The following is a 14,807-nucleotide window of genomic DNA, read 5'->3' on the forward strand; positions in this document are numbered from 1 at the left end:
CCCGCCCTGAAACTGTGCAAATTAAGGTAGCTTTAGGTCTACCTGAGAGGAGCCTGGCAAGCCTCTTTTAATCCAGGGGCTCCGCTGCCAAAGGAGGGAGCTACTACAAGAGGAGTTCCAAGAGCCCAGGGCATGAGTCAACTTACAACACGACCAGGGGAAACTCTGGAACACTTGAAACACAGTAATATAGGAAAATGACAAAATGAAAGACCAAAATGCAATCTCAAACATCCAACCCATCCCAAGAAAGCCTAGGAGTCATGTACATAGAAGAAAATACATGCCATATACCTGAAATACCTGAAACAATAGTAACAGAAATAAAGAAGCAGCTCCGGGAAGCTTTGAAGAAATTCAAACTAGAAATAATATATCAGGTAAAAGAAGAAATAATAAAAGAAATGAAGGAGATGCTGAACATATCTAAAGAAGACACAGCTAAAAAATTGGAGGAACTAAACAAAAGGATAGAATCTCTGGGTGAACAATATAAGAAACAAACAGAATATATAAAACAGATGCAAAGAGATATACAGGAAATCAAAAGCAACACTGAAAGTTGTAAGAACCGCCTGAATGAATGCGAAGATAGAGTTTCGGACCTCAAAGACAAGATTGCAGCTAGTGAACAGGAAAGGAAAGATCTTTTAAAAATAACAAGAAATCAAGAAATAACAATACAACACCTGCAAGATGACACAAAGAAAAACAACATAAGGTTGATAGGGATATATCAACCTTGATAGGGATAAAAAAGGAGACAATACAAAGGATGTCAAGAGGATATTTAGAGAAGTAATTACTGAAAACTTCCCAAACATGAAATTGGAAACTGATATCAGGATCAATGAGGCATATAGAACTCCAAATAGCCATAACCAAAATAAAACTACACCCAGACATATAATAATCACCATTCCAGAAATCGAACAAAAGAATAGAATATTAAAAGCTGTCAGAGAGAAAAGACAGATCACCTATAAAGGAAAACCTATCAGAATCACAGCAGACTTCTCAACACAAACAATAAAGGCAAGAAGAGCATGGAGTGAAGTATTTCAGACCCTAAAGGAAAATGATTTCCAACCTAGACTGATGTACCCTGAAAAACTGTCCTTCAAAATTGATGGAGAAATAAGATACTTGTATGACAAAGAACAGGTGAAGAACTTCATGACCACCAAGCCAACCTTGCAAAGAATACTGAAAGACAGTCTAATACACTTAAGAAAAAACCACTTAACAAAGCAGACAATTAAATAGAACAGAAAGATAAAGATGCAACACCAGAAATATAACATGTCACTAATAAACCAATATATAACACTTATAACCATTAACGTAAATGGTCTCAATGCACTAATTAGAAGAAATAGACTAGCAGAATGGATCAAGAAACAAAGTTTAATCATATGCTGTCTACAAGAAACCCATCTAACCCAAAAAGATACTCACAGACTGAAAGTCAAAGGATGGAAAACAATACTTCATACAACAGGAACCCAAAAAAAAAAAAGTGGGGGTAGCTATTCTGTTTGCAGACAATGTGAACTTCAAACCAATAACCATCAGAAGAGACAAAGCAGGTCACTACATACTGGTTATGGGAAAACTTCAAGAGGAAGAGATAACTATCTTAAATATATATGCACCAAATTCCAAAGCACCCAGTTATATAAAACAAGTAATATCAGAAATGAAAAACCAGATTAGCAGTAATACAATTATAACAGGAGATTTTAACACACCATTGAAACCAATGGACAGATCAACAGGACAGAAAATCAGCAAAGAGATAAAAGAACTGAATCACACCTGTGAACAAATGGAATTGATAGACATATAGAGCATTCCGCCCAACAACAACAGAATACACATTTTTCTCAGCAGTACATGGGTCATTCTCTAAAACAGACCATATATTAACTCATAGAACATATTTAAAGAAATGCAAAAGAGTTGAAATCATCCCCTGCATGTTATCAGATCGTAGCGCTATGAAATTAGTAATTAATGATAAAAGATACTGCAAAAATCCCATAAACACATGGAAACTGAATAACATACTCTTGAGTAATCAGTGGGTCACAGAGGAAATTAAAGAAGAAATTAAACAATACCTACAAACAAATGAAAACACAAATACAACTTACCGGAATCTGTGGTATGCAATGAAAGCTGTCCTCAGAGGGAAATTTATTGCACTGAGTTCCCACATCGGGAAAACAGAACAAATACAAATAAATAACTTGATGCTACACCTCAAACATCTAGAAAAACAAGAGCAAGTCAAGCCCAAAGCCAAAACAAGAGAGGAAATAATAAAAATCAGAGCAGAAATCAATGCAATAGAGACTAAGAAGACAATACAAAGAATCAATGAATCCAAGAGTTGGTTCTTTGAAAGAATAAATAAAACTGATAAGCCCCTAGCCAACCTTATTTTAAAAAGGGAAGAAAAAGCTCAAATTCATGCAATAAGGAATGAAAAAGGTGAAATCACTACAGACCCAATAGAAATACAGATATCATCAACACCTATATCAAAAACATCTACTCTCAAAGGTTAGATAACAAAGAAATAGACAGATTTCTAGAAGCATATGAAGTACCAAAGCTGGGTCAAGAAGAAGTAAAACTGCTGAATAACCCAATTTCTATTCATGAAATCGAAAATGTAATTAAGTCATTACCTACAAAGAAGAGCCCAGGCCCAGATGGATTCACTGCAGAATTCTACAAGAAATACAAAGAGGACCTAATGCTGACACTCCTCAAACTCTTCAATGACATTGAAAGGGAAGCAATCCTTCCTAAGTCATTCCTGGAAGCAAATATTACTCTAGTACCAAAACCTGAGAAAGACCTAACTGAAAAAGAGAACTACAGACGAATCTCCCTAATGAACACAGATGCAAAGATCCTCAATAAAATATTGGCAAATAGGATGCAGCAAGTCATCAAGAAGATTATACACCATGACCAAGTGGGATCCATTCCAGGTATGCAGGGATGGTTCAATATACGTAAATCAATAAATGTAATCCACCATATCAATAGAGTCAAAAGTAAGAATCACATGATCATTTCTATAGATGCAGAAAAAGCTTTTGATAAGGTACAACATTCATTTATGATAAGAACCTTACAGAAAATTGGAATAGATGGTCTTTACCTCAACATAATAAAAGCCATCTATGACAAACCAACAGTCAGTATCATACTAAATGGCCAAAAATTGAAGGCCTTTACTTTAAAATCAGGCACAAGACAAGGATGTCACCTGTCACCGCTCCTATTTAATATAGTACTGGAAATACTAGCCAGAGCAATTAGACATGAAAGAAAAATAAAAGGCATAAAGATAGGAAAAGAAGAAGTTAAATTATCACTATTTGCAGACGATATGATACTCTACATAGAAGACTCCCAAAACTCCATTGAAAGACTAGATATAATAAATAAATTCAGCAATGTGGCTGGATACAAAATCAATACTCAAAAATCAATAGCACTCTTATATACTAACAACAAAATCACAGAGAGAGAAATAAGAGAAGCCACACCCTTCACACTAGCAACCAAGAAAATGAAATATTTAGGAATTACTCTCACGAAAGAAGTGAAAGACCTATACAGGGAAAATTATAATATACTGAAAAATGAAATTGAAGATGATCTCAGGAAATGGAAAGACATCCCTTGCTCATGGATAGGAAGAATAAATATTGTGAAAATGGCCATTCTCCCAAAACTGTTATACAGATTCAATGCAATCCCGATAAAAATACCGTCAACATACCTCATAGATCTCGAGAAATCAATCCTAAAATTCATCTAGAACCAGAAGAGACCTAGAATAGCAAGGACAGTTCTAAGCAGCAAAGGCAAGGCAGGAGGCATTACAATCCCTGACTTGAAGTTATACTACAAAGCAACTGTAGTAAAATCAACATGGTATTGGAATCAAACAGAGCCGAAGACCAATGGAATAGATTAGAAGATACAACCACAACTACAAACACACTCAACCACCTCATCTTTGATAAAGGGGCCAAACAGGTTCACTGGAAGAATGATAGTCTCTTTAATAAATGGTGTTGGAAAAACTGGCTCTCCATATGCCGAAAACTAAAACTAGACCCATGCCTGTCATCATATACTAAAATAAAATCTAAATGGATCGAAGATCTAAATATTAAAATAGAAACACTGAATCTATTGGAAGACAAATTGGGTAAAAACCTTGAAGACATAGGGGTAGGTAGAGAATTCATGAACAAGACCCAAACCGCACGGGAAATACTTCCCAGAATCAATAACTGAGATCACATCTTATTAAAAAGTTTCTGCACATCAAAAGAAATCTCTAACATAGTGAAAAGAAGACCCACAAACTGGGAAAAAATCCTAGTGAACTGTCCTCAGACAAAGGACTTCTGTCTAACACATACAAAGAATTAAAAAAATCAGACCCCCAAAATTCAAAGACCCCATCCAAAAATGGGCATCGGAGATGAATAAACAATTTTCAGATGAAGAAATATGAACGGCAAATAAATATATGAAAAAATGTTCAGCATCACTAGTCATTAGAGAAATGCAAATTAAAACCACATTGAGATTTCATCTCACTCCTGAAAGAATGGCCAAGATCAAGAAAACCACCAACAACAAATGCTGGAGAGGTTGTGGGGAAAAAGGAACTCTCCTGCACTGTTGGTGGGAATGTAGACTGGTGCAACCATTGTGGAGGTCAGTCTGGAGATTTCTCAGAAAGCTGGGACTGGAAGCACCATTTGACCCAGCTATTCCACTCCTAGGCATATTCCCAGAAGAACTGAAAGCATCATACCAGTGATATATGTGCACCCATGTTTACAGCAGCACAATTTGTAATAGCCAGATCTTGGAAACAACCTAAGTGTCCATCAACTGAGGAATGGATAAAAAAAGTTGTGGTATTTTTATACAATGGAGTATTACTCAGCTATAAAGAATGATCACATTGAGACATTTATAAATAAATGGACACAGCTCGAGACCATACTTATAAGTGAAATAAATCAAACTCACCTGTATAAATACCAAATAGTTTCCCTAGTGTAAGAAACGATAAGAATACATCAAAGTACATGGTAATCATGATTCCCAGTCACACTGGTTTGAAGCCATATAATGTTTTCACTCATTACTCGGAATGGTTTTAATTTGGGTGGTTTTATTTTATTGTCTGTGATACTACAAATAACTATTTTGAAGAGAATAAGAGCGTAATAGCTAGCGCTGATTTAATATCATCCTGTTTTGAAGCCCCATCAAGTTTTTGTTCATTTGTTTCCATTGGTTCTAACATGTGGTACCTTATTATATCTTAATGTATGCAATAGTATAATCAAGTTTTTTATAGACAAAGAGATAATATAGAAATTGATGTTTGGTTTCTGCTGGCTGGTTCTAAATACCCTGAAATAATTTCATTCTCTTAAACGGTCTCACACTGTCTTGATAAATTTGATGCTATAGTATACGAAGTTAGACTCAAATATTTCAAGGAAAGAGTCACTATGGTAACTACTATTAATGTCAAGCTATCTGGGGGTAAAACACAATGATGGTTAAATTTTTTTATTCTGACCGGTGTTGTTATATTGATATGTTTTTTTTTATTAATCTCAGTCTCCCCCCCTTTTTCTTTCCTTTTTTTTAAAAATTAATTTATTTCTTAGTATCTTTTAACTAAGGGAAAACTAAATTAAAAATAGTGTGATAGATTATAGTAATTTTTTTTGTTTCCCTATTAACCTGATTTGAACCCCTGTAGTGTTCTCCATATGTTGTTCTGACTGATTTTATTATATTCTGTTTCACTTAATAGTATCAAGTTTGAGGGTATAGGCAACCATTTGGAAGGCAACCAGATATTCTATGATGCCCGTTATTATTTGACTATTATCTTCTTTGGAATCCTGTAAGCTCTCCAATGTGGTTTTATTGGTCTTATGTATAGTTTTGTTCAATTCTTTTATACTAGCTGATATAGGCTACTCTTTTTAGAATAACAAGAGGCATAATGGTAACCACTGTTGATCACCTAGTAATCCCCCCCCCTTTTTTTTTTTCATTTTATGCTATGTCCATCCTCCTCATCTAAATGACTCTGTTTTGCTTTGTCACATTGGGTTTTTCTTTGGTCCGTCTTGGTTTTTTTTTTTTTTTTTTTTTTTTTTTGGACTTTTTTTCAATCTTTTTTCTTTTCCTCTTCAAAGACAAAGTTTAAAAAAAGTGTGGAAGTAATGGAAACTAAAATGCGCGATTGTTAGTGTAAAAACGAGAGGAAGGAAAGTGATCTCAAGGATATAACTGCAAGTTTATTTAAATGTGTAGGAAAGAGAACCATATTGCTGAATTTTTCTTGGATCATTGAACAGAACTGACTGCAATCTCACTGTATTAATCTCCACTTTGTATGCTTTAATTTTGTAATCTGGGCAGCTGTTTGTAAGCTGACAATGTGTGATCTGTTAACTGGTGAATGCTTACTGTATGTTTTTTCTCTTGAAATTCTGTGTTGCTTCTAGCCTTTTAATGTCTTGCTTCATTTAGTTTTGTCTCTTTAAATTAAAAAAAAATCTTTACTACTTTTATAGATGGAAAACACAGAAAAAATGGACAGATACCTACATACATATGAATTACTAAAGCTAAATCACAAGACATTAGACTTCTGAAGAGCCCATTATCAGTTAATGAGATTTAAAATGTAATTAAAAACAAAACAACAAAGAGAAACCCAGGTCCTAATGGATTCACTGCTGAATTCTATAAGCAATTTAGAGACAATTTAATTCCAATACTCCTCAAACTCTTTAATGAAATTGAAGTGAAGCAGTATTTCCTAACTCATTCTTGGAGACAAGTATTATCCCGATACCAAAACCAGAGAAAGACCCAACCAATAAAGAGAACTACTGGCCAATGTCTCTAATCAACATAGATGTAAAAATTCTCAGTAAGATGCTGGCAAACAGAATGCAGAAAATCACTAAGATTATATACCATGACCAAGTGGGAATTCATCCCAGGAATGCAGAGATGGTTCAATATACACAAATCAATAAATGTGATACACCATATCAACAAAGCCAAAGACAAAAATCACATGATCATTTCACCAGATGCAGAAAAAGCTTCCTAAAAAGTCCAACACTTATTCATAAAAACCCGACAGAAAATTGGAACAGATGGTCTTTTATCTCAACTTAATAAAAGCCATCTACAACAAAACAACAGCCAGCATCATTAATAAATGGACAAAAAGTGAAAGTTTTCAGTCTAAATCAGGAACAGGACAAGCATGTCCACTAGCATTATTCCTATTCAATATAGCTCTGGAAACATTAGCCAGAGTAATTAGACAAGAAAAAAAGGAGTAAGAATAGGAAAGAAAAAGTTAAATTATCATTATCTGCAGATGACATGATACTTTACGTAGAAGACTCCAAAAACTCCACCAAAAGACTTCTAGATTTATTTATTATTTTTTTGGTACCGAGGATCGAACTCATGACCTTACGCTTGCCAAGCAGGCACTTATGCCATTGAGCTAAATCCCCATGACTTCTAGATTTAATAACCAAATTCAGTAACATAGCTAGATACAAAGTCTATGCTCAAAAATCAATAGAATTCCTGTACACCAACAATAAACTCACTGAGAGAGAAATTAGGGAAACCACATCTTTCACAACAGCATCCAAGAAAATGAAATATTTAGGAATCAATCTAACAAAGGAAGCAAAAGATACATGCATTGAAAATTAAAGTACTCTAAAAAAGGAGACTGAAAAGGGTATCAGAAAATGAAAAGGCATTCCTTGCTCATAGATAGAAGAACCAACATAGTGAAAATGACCATACTTAGAAATCATTATACAGATTTAATGCAATCCCTATCAAAATACCATTAGCATACCTCACAGACTAAAGGAAACATTCCTAAAATTCATTTGGAACCAGACAAGACCTAGAATAGCAAAGGCAACCCTGGGCAACAAAGACAAGACAGAGGGCATCACAATCCTGACTTGAAATTACACTACAAAGCTACTGTGATAAAAATAGCATGGTACTGACAAAAAAAGACCCAAAGATCAATGGAACAGATTAGAAGATGCAGAAGCAACTTCAGACACACTAAGCCACCTTATCTTTGACAAAAGTGCCAAACACATTCACTGGAAGAAAGATAGCCTCTTTAATAAACGGTGTTTGAAAAACTGGCTTTACATGCTTAAGACTAAAACTAGACCTATGTCTATTACCATGCACTAAACTTAAGTCAAAATGGATCAAAGATATTTAAAATAAAACACTAAACCTACTAGAAGGGAAAGTTGGTAGAAATCTTGAAGACGTAGATGTAGGCAGACTACATGAACAAAACCCAAAGTGCATATGAAATATTGCAAAAAAATCAGTAACTGGGATGTCATCTTATTAAAAACTTTTGCACATCAAAAGAAATCACTAACGGAGTGAAAACACAACCCACAGAGTGGGAAAAAATTTTACCCTATGTCCCTCAGACAAAGGACATCTAGAACATACAAACAATTGAAAAAAATCAACCCCCTAAATTCAAAGATCAAATCCAAAAATGGGCATCTAAGATGAAGAAATACAAACAGTAAATAAATATATGAAAAAATGTTCATCATTGGTATTTCAAGAGATGCAAATTAAAACAATACTGAGATTCCATCTCACCCTGGAAAGAAAGGCTACCATCAAGAAATCAACCAGTCACTGGATTGATGTGCTTTGAAATTATGTTGTAGTTTTTTCTTCTTCTTCTTCTTCTTCTTCTTCTTCTTCTTCTTCTTCTTCTTCTTCTTCTTTTTCTACTTATTTTTGAATAAAATAGATTGGGGAAAAAAAAAACAAGTAAAAAAAAAAGAAATTAATCAGTAACAAATGCTGGAGGGGCTGCAGGAAAAAAGGAACTCCTCTCCATTACTAGTGGTAGTGCAGACTGGTGCAACCACTGTGGAAATCAGTGTAGAGACTCCTCAAAAAACTAAGATCAGAGGTTCCATTAAGCTCAGCTAGTCCCCTTCTGGGTATTTTTCCACAAGAATTAAAAACATACAATGACATATGTGCACCCATGTTTATACAGCAACGCAATTTGTAACAGTTAAATCTTAGAAACAACCCAAATGCCCACCAACTGAGGAATGGATAAAAAGATGTAGTATTTTTAAATAATGGAGTACTACCCAGCTGTAAAGAAGGATAAATGGATGCAATTTGAGAACATATTCATAAGTGCCATAAATCAGATTCACATGTGTAAACATCATATTGTCTCCCTAGTGAAGAAGCTGAAAGAGGAAATAGGATCCAAAATGCACAGAAAATATTGGAAAATGGAAAGAAATTGTTCAAAAGGAAAGAGAAACTGAGATGAGGATAAGGAGAAGAGAAAAAAAAATATATATATACACACACACAAACAACACAGTTAAGATAGTTATACTACTAATTTCTACTAGTTCATTGAAAAGAAAGGTTTGTGCTTATATTATCTGATCAATTTTTCATCCTATTATCCTGTAATGTGAGCAACTACTTTGAAGATAACAATGCACAATATATTAACCATTATTACTCTCTTACTATCTTGCTTTGATTGGTTTTTTCCTCTTTAAAATAAAAAAATAAAAAAGGGGAAATTTATCCCTGCCCTCAAGCAGCAGAGTAGAAACTGAGAATAGACACCAAAGAACAAATCACTGCTATTACAGCTCCACACCGGAGCAGCCACAGCAGTACACAAGATGCCCAGCAGACTAATGCTTTATAGGACCAGCCCACATCTCGGCGCTGGCTGGGTAGGTGAAGCTGCCTGGTAACCACTGTGAGCAAAGACACCACCCAGAAGATGTGTCAGGGGAAGAGGCTCAATGCTGCAGCAGCGTGGAGCACAGACACGAAACAGCAAGAAAACAAAGACAGAGGTGTGTACAGCCAGACACAGGCTTTGGGCATGAAGCCTAACAGGGCATTCTCAGAAGTGGGACTCTTCTTGATGAGAACAACAGTACAGTCCTAAAAATGCCATTCTAGGGATAGTTGAGTGGCAGGCTACAGGAAAACATAAGGCAGCAAAGAAGCTAGGCAGGAGCCTGACAGTCATCCAAAAGATGGGCACAAAGGGTTATCGCAGGGGCCAGGAGCAGCGCTTCTAGGAGGCAAGTATATCCTAGACACTGACGCATAGGGCTGTGGGGAAGGGCCAGTGGCTTCCACATGACAAAGAATAGCCTATGGGAAGGAGTTAGCATGACAGGAACTATGAGATGGGCCTGGCAACTAGGGGTACACACAGAGAGGGCACAGCCAGGAATGTCACTTGGATATGAAGTTACCAAACTGTGCCATCTCCTTCCTGGTTTCTCTTGTCTGTACCCACTCACACTGCTTTTCAACAGATGCACATAGGCCCACCTTTTCCAGACTCTTGTCACAGATTTAAGAGACACAGGTGAAGCAGACGGATAGAGAAGACCCTAAAGGAGACCATATAATCTCACCAACAACCCCACAACATCATTCACATAAGCCTCCTAAAAATCAGTGCTTATTTAATAAAGCTAGAAAACAGCCCTATCAGATAAAAATATGGCAAAGATAACTTGAAAAATAAATTAAACTATAAGGCCAGGATTAGATTGTTGAGAAAATCAATATGGAGGAAAAAAGACCAGATGCTAGCATAAAATCAACAGACAAGAACAAGATCCACAAGAGGGACTTTCTAGAAGGGCAGCATCAAAACAGAGCAGATGAATACCATGGTAAGTATGAAGCTGGAGATGGCAAAGAAAAAGAACAGAGCTAGAAGAGATGATAGACTCCAATGGAGAAAAGCATGTCTGTGCACAGCAAGGAATGGCACCAGTGGAGACTCAGGGGGAGGCTGGGGTGCAGAAATAGGCTTGTGAAGGAGAAGGAAATGCCTCGTTTGCTCCTGCACTGTACAAATCAGGATAGGTGGAATCCTGACAGTTCAATAAAAATGTCAGTGAAGGCTGGCCATCAGCTCCAAGGACAGTATGGGTCTGCATACCAAATAACTGACTGAGAAGATGTGACAAAACACAGGTCAAGATTACAGAGGGTACACTCCTCACATCCATCTGCTCGCTATGTTCTCCTCTGGCAGCATTTGCTGCTTAGCACAGGTAAAGGGAATGAACCTGGATTGGAGTTTGTGTTTACGTTATGGACATCCTTCATAGTTTTCCCTATCTTGCTGGGAAAGTTACTGGATACCAGAACACCTGTCACCTATCTTTTGTTTCCTAAACTACAGTGACCAAATAGGAAGATGGGCTCCAAGCTCTCTGCTATGACCCAGGAAACGAGTCAGGAGACAGGGCAAACTATGAAGGACGTCCATAATGTAAACAGGCTCCAGACAGTAAAGGAAGAGAAGGCACTAGAATGACAGAATCAACTGATAATCTGGCACAAATATAAGAGGATCCAGCTAGGTTTGACAGTACGCACCTGTAATCCCAGTACTCTGAGACGCTGATGCAGGAGAATCACAAGTTCAGGCACATCTTCAACAACTTAGCAAAACCCTGTATAAAAATAAAAAATAAAAGGGCTGGGGGTTATAGCTCAATATGAACAAGCTAGGTTCAATCACCAGTACTAGAGAGACAGTGACAGAAAGGGAGGGAGACAGACAGAGAGAACAAATAAAAATATGAACTGAGGAAGGAGCTAGACTTAAGAGAAGCATCAAAGCACAAATACAGTGACAACCAAGGTACAAAGGAGCCAGGAGCCCAGAGGCAACAGTCAAGAGGAAGGACACTGGGAGAGGTGAACTGAAGGATGCTTTACAACCACACAGCTGGAAATCTGTTTAAATAACAAACTATATGTTATAAGGCTTTGGTGCTTAAATTACTTGATGAAAATCAAGGAAATCAAGCTGGGCATTGTGGTGCACACCTCAGATTTCAGCATGCTGAGGCTGAGGTAGAAGTATCACAAGTTCATCCAAATCTGGACAATTCAGTAACTTAGACTTGTCTTCAATATAAAAAATTAAAAAGGGGTGGAGGATGTAGCTCAGTGTAAAGGCCCTGGGTTCAATCCTCAGTACCACCCCAAAAAGGAAATCTATTATTTCTATTTCTCCCTAACAGACTGTTTTCCAGTCAAACTGGAAAGAATGAACCACTTCCAGAGCCAGACATAGTGGTGCATGTCTGTAATCCTAGCACTCAAGAGACTGAGGTAGGAGGATTATTGCAAGTTCGAGACCAGCCTGAGCCACAAAGTGATTTCAAGGTCAGCCCAAACTGCATAGGGAGACCCTGTCTGAAAAAGATCAAAAGAAAAAAAAAAAAAAAAAAAACCAAGAACCACTTCCAAATAATTTTACAAGGCATGAATATAGGGTGCACTGGAGTTCTTTAAAAAATTGTTGGATTCACTTGACAACTGAAAACCAAACTTACTTATCCTTTATTCTTATTTTACATCTTCTAGAAAGGCTTTTAAGTGCTTTCATAAAATTCACACATATATGCCGAGAGAGGCAGTGGACACCTATAATCTTAGCACCTGGAAGGCTGAGGCAAGAGGTTTGCCTGAGTTCAAGGCCAGCCTGAACTACAGAATGACCTTGTGTCAAATAAACAAAAATAAGTAAGTAAATATAAACACACAGAGTCAAATTCACACAAATATCTCATTAAAATTAATATTTGGGGGCTGGGGATTTAGCTCAGCGGCATAAGTACCTGCCTTGCAAGCAGGCGGTCGTGAGTTCAATCCCTGGTTCTGATAAAAATGATAAAGACCAAAAAAAATTAATATTTGGCATCTCCCTATTGTGAATAAACATTTTCATAAAGGTATGTGCTAACATCATTGAGGACAGTAAGGAAATCTGTATCATCTATCAGTCACTTCTCTGAAAAACTTTACAACTGTTAACTCTTACACAAGTTAGTGACTTAATAAACTTAATAAAAAGGCAGTTTTATAATCTCTGTTCCAGAAGGTTAAGTCTCATATCTAAATATTATTCTAAACAGAACTTTGAGGTAATGCTTACGTACAATACTGACAAGCAGATACCCTGCTTTAATTTGTCCATTGTATTGTGACTCCTTGCCCTTACATCTGGCAAATGGGAAGAGCTCAAGAAACTGCCACTAAGAGGAAGAACGAAAGAACGGAAGGGCATTTTTTGAAGAGGCAGAAACCTCACGGTTAAGGAGGCTCTGCAAAATGGAGTAACAATTCTCAAACAGAAGAGGAGTTCTGTCATAAAAATAGTTCACTGCTGAGGCGGTTAAAAAGTGGGTGGAAGTTGTGCGGTGTAATTCTCAGTTTACCAGCCACAGTGAACATCTCTAACGCTTACTGACTGGCATTCTGTATGACACATTTTCTCTCTCTCGCCTCTTTCTGCTATTTATAGATCTGAGATTCTTTACCTCCATACATACAATGGTACACATCATTGGTACTAAGTTTATCTTGGACACATTCGATGTTAGATGACATAATAATCGTGTCATTATTAACGAACCTAGTATCAAAATATAAAAATTAAACTTACAAGCTGTCCCTGAAAGTAAAAGCAGTTCAAGCACACACGTTCAGTAAATCTGTTTATAAAAAGCTGAAGATGAGGCAGCTAATAACTACAGACACGAACTTTTTTTAAGATCATATAACCCTGCTTGACATTACCTGAAAGTATTAATGAGGTCAATTTTGAGGAGATTCGTGTAAATACAATAAAAAGCAAAAAAGACCTTTAAAATATGTTTTTTAAGATTAAACCAAGAAATAGAAATCCATCCTTCCCGTTTCTGCAATCAAACTTATTAAAAGTAGAACTGTTTAAAGCAACGTAATACGCAACTACAAACAATCTGATAATGTATTTTCTTTTACTTTTTGTCTTTGGCTTAGTGGGACTGAACCCAAAATCTTTGCACTGAGCTGTATCTTCAGCACTTTTTTATTTTCAAACGAAGTCTCCCTAAGTCTGGGTTCTAACTTGCGACCCTCCTGCCTCTGCCTGAGGCCCAGTGTGGGCTCTAACTTAAGATCCTACTGACTCAGCGTGCATTAGCCTTCCAGAGGGCTGGGATTCCCGCGTGCCCCACCATGCTCAGTCAATAATGTGTATTTTTCTAAAACCACATTGGACTTCTTCCAGCAACGTGACTCTCACTATTAAGAAATGTCCTATTCTAACAAAGAGACCATCCTTTCAATTGATACTAGCGAGGCCTTTTAGAAACTTCAAGGTCAGCTCGCAGTGGGACGCAAGCCTGGGAGGAAAGCGGGACCTCAAAGTAAGCTCAGCCCATGCCTGCCACCGACCGCACGGCCCCGTCCCCGCCCGCAGCACCCAGGAGAGCTCGGGGACAGCCGCCCAGATACGCCTGCCCCGGTGGAGCACAGCCGCCCAAGAACACCATCGCCTGTGTGACAGCTAACCCGTAACAGCGCTGGGCCACGCGTGTACCTGCAGCGCGCTCCACGAGGTCTGGCGAATGGCCCGGGACCGAGGCAGCCGCCGCGGCGAAGCCGGCGAAAACCACGATAACGCCCAGGATGCGCGCAGCTCGCCAGGGCCACGCCAGGTCGCCACAAGGGGCGCACAAAACCCCAACACACGTCAAGCCCGCTACCCATTCCGTCCAGGCGGCGCGCAGTGACGTCACCACGCACTGCCCCTACCGCTTACGCAC

At 37.6% G+C, this 14,807-nt stretch overlaps 1 protein-coding gene across 3 annotated transcripts in view; it reads right to left on the reverse strand.

Moving 5' to 3' along the window:
• The window catches only part of Znf10 (zinc finger protein 10), a 49,106-nt gene extending 34,300 nt beyond the window's left edge, over positions 1-14,806 (reverse strand). The window contains exons 1-2 of one of the 3 annotated variants that reach the window (XM_063225387.1): positions 14,582-14,806; positions 11,581-11,657 (exon numbers count right to left, since the gene is read on the reverse strand). The gene's annotated coding sequence lies outside the window, so the exon portion shown is untranslated. Of the gene's footprint in view, positions 1-8,772; positions 11,560-11,580; positions 11,658-14,581 lie in introns of those variants that run through there. The other 2 variants (XM_003461127.4, XM_063225386.1) reach the window with 2 other exon arrangements.
• Between the last annotated feature and the right edge of the window lies 1 nt (position 14,807).

The sequence above is a fragment of the Cavia porcellus genome, unplaced genomic scaffold (genome assembly GCF_034190915.1).
Source record: "Cavia porcellus strain 051 isolate PalLab524CR breed Dunkin Hartley unplaced genomic scaffold, mCavPor4.1 scaffold_16, whole genome shotgun sequence".
NCBI lineage: Eukaryota > Metazoa > Chordata > Mammalia > Rodentia > Caviidae > Cavia > Cavia porcellus.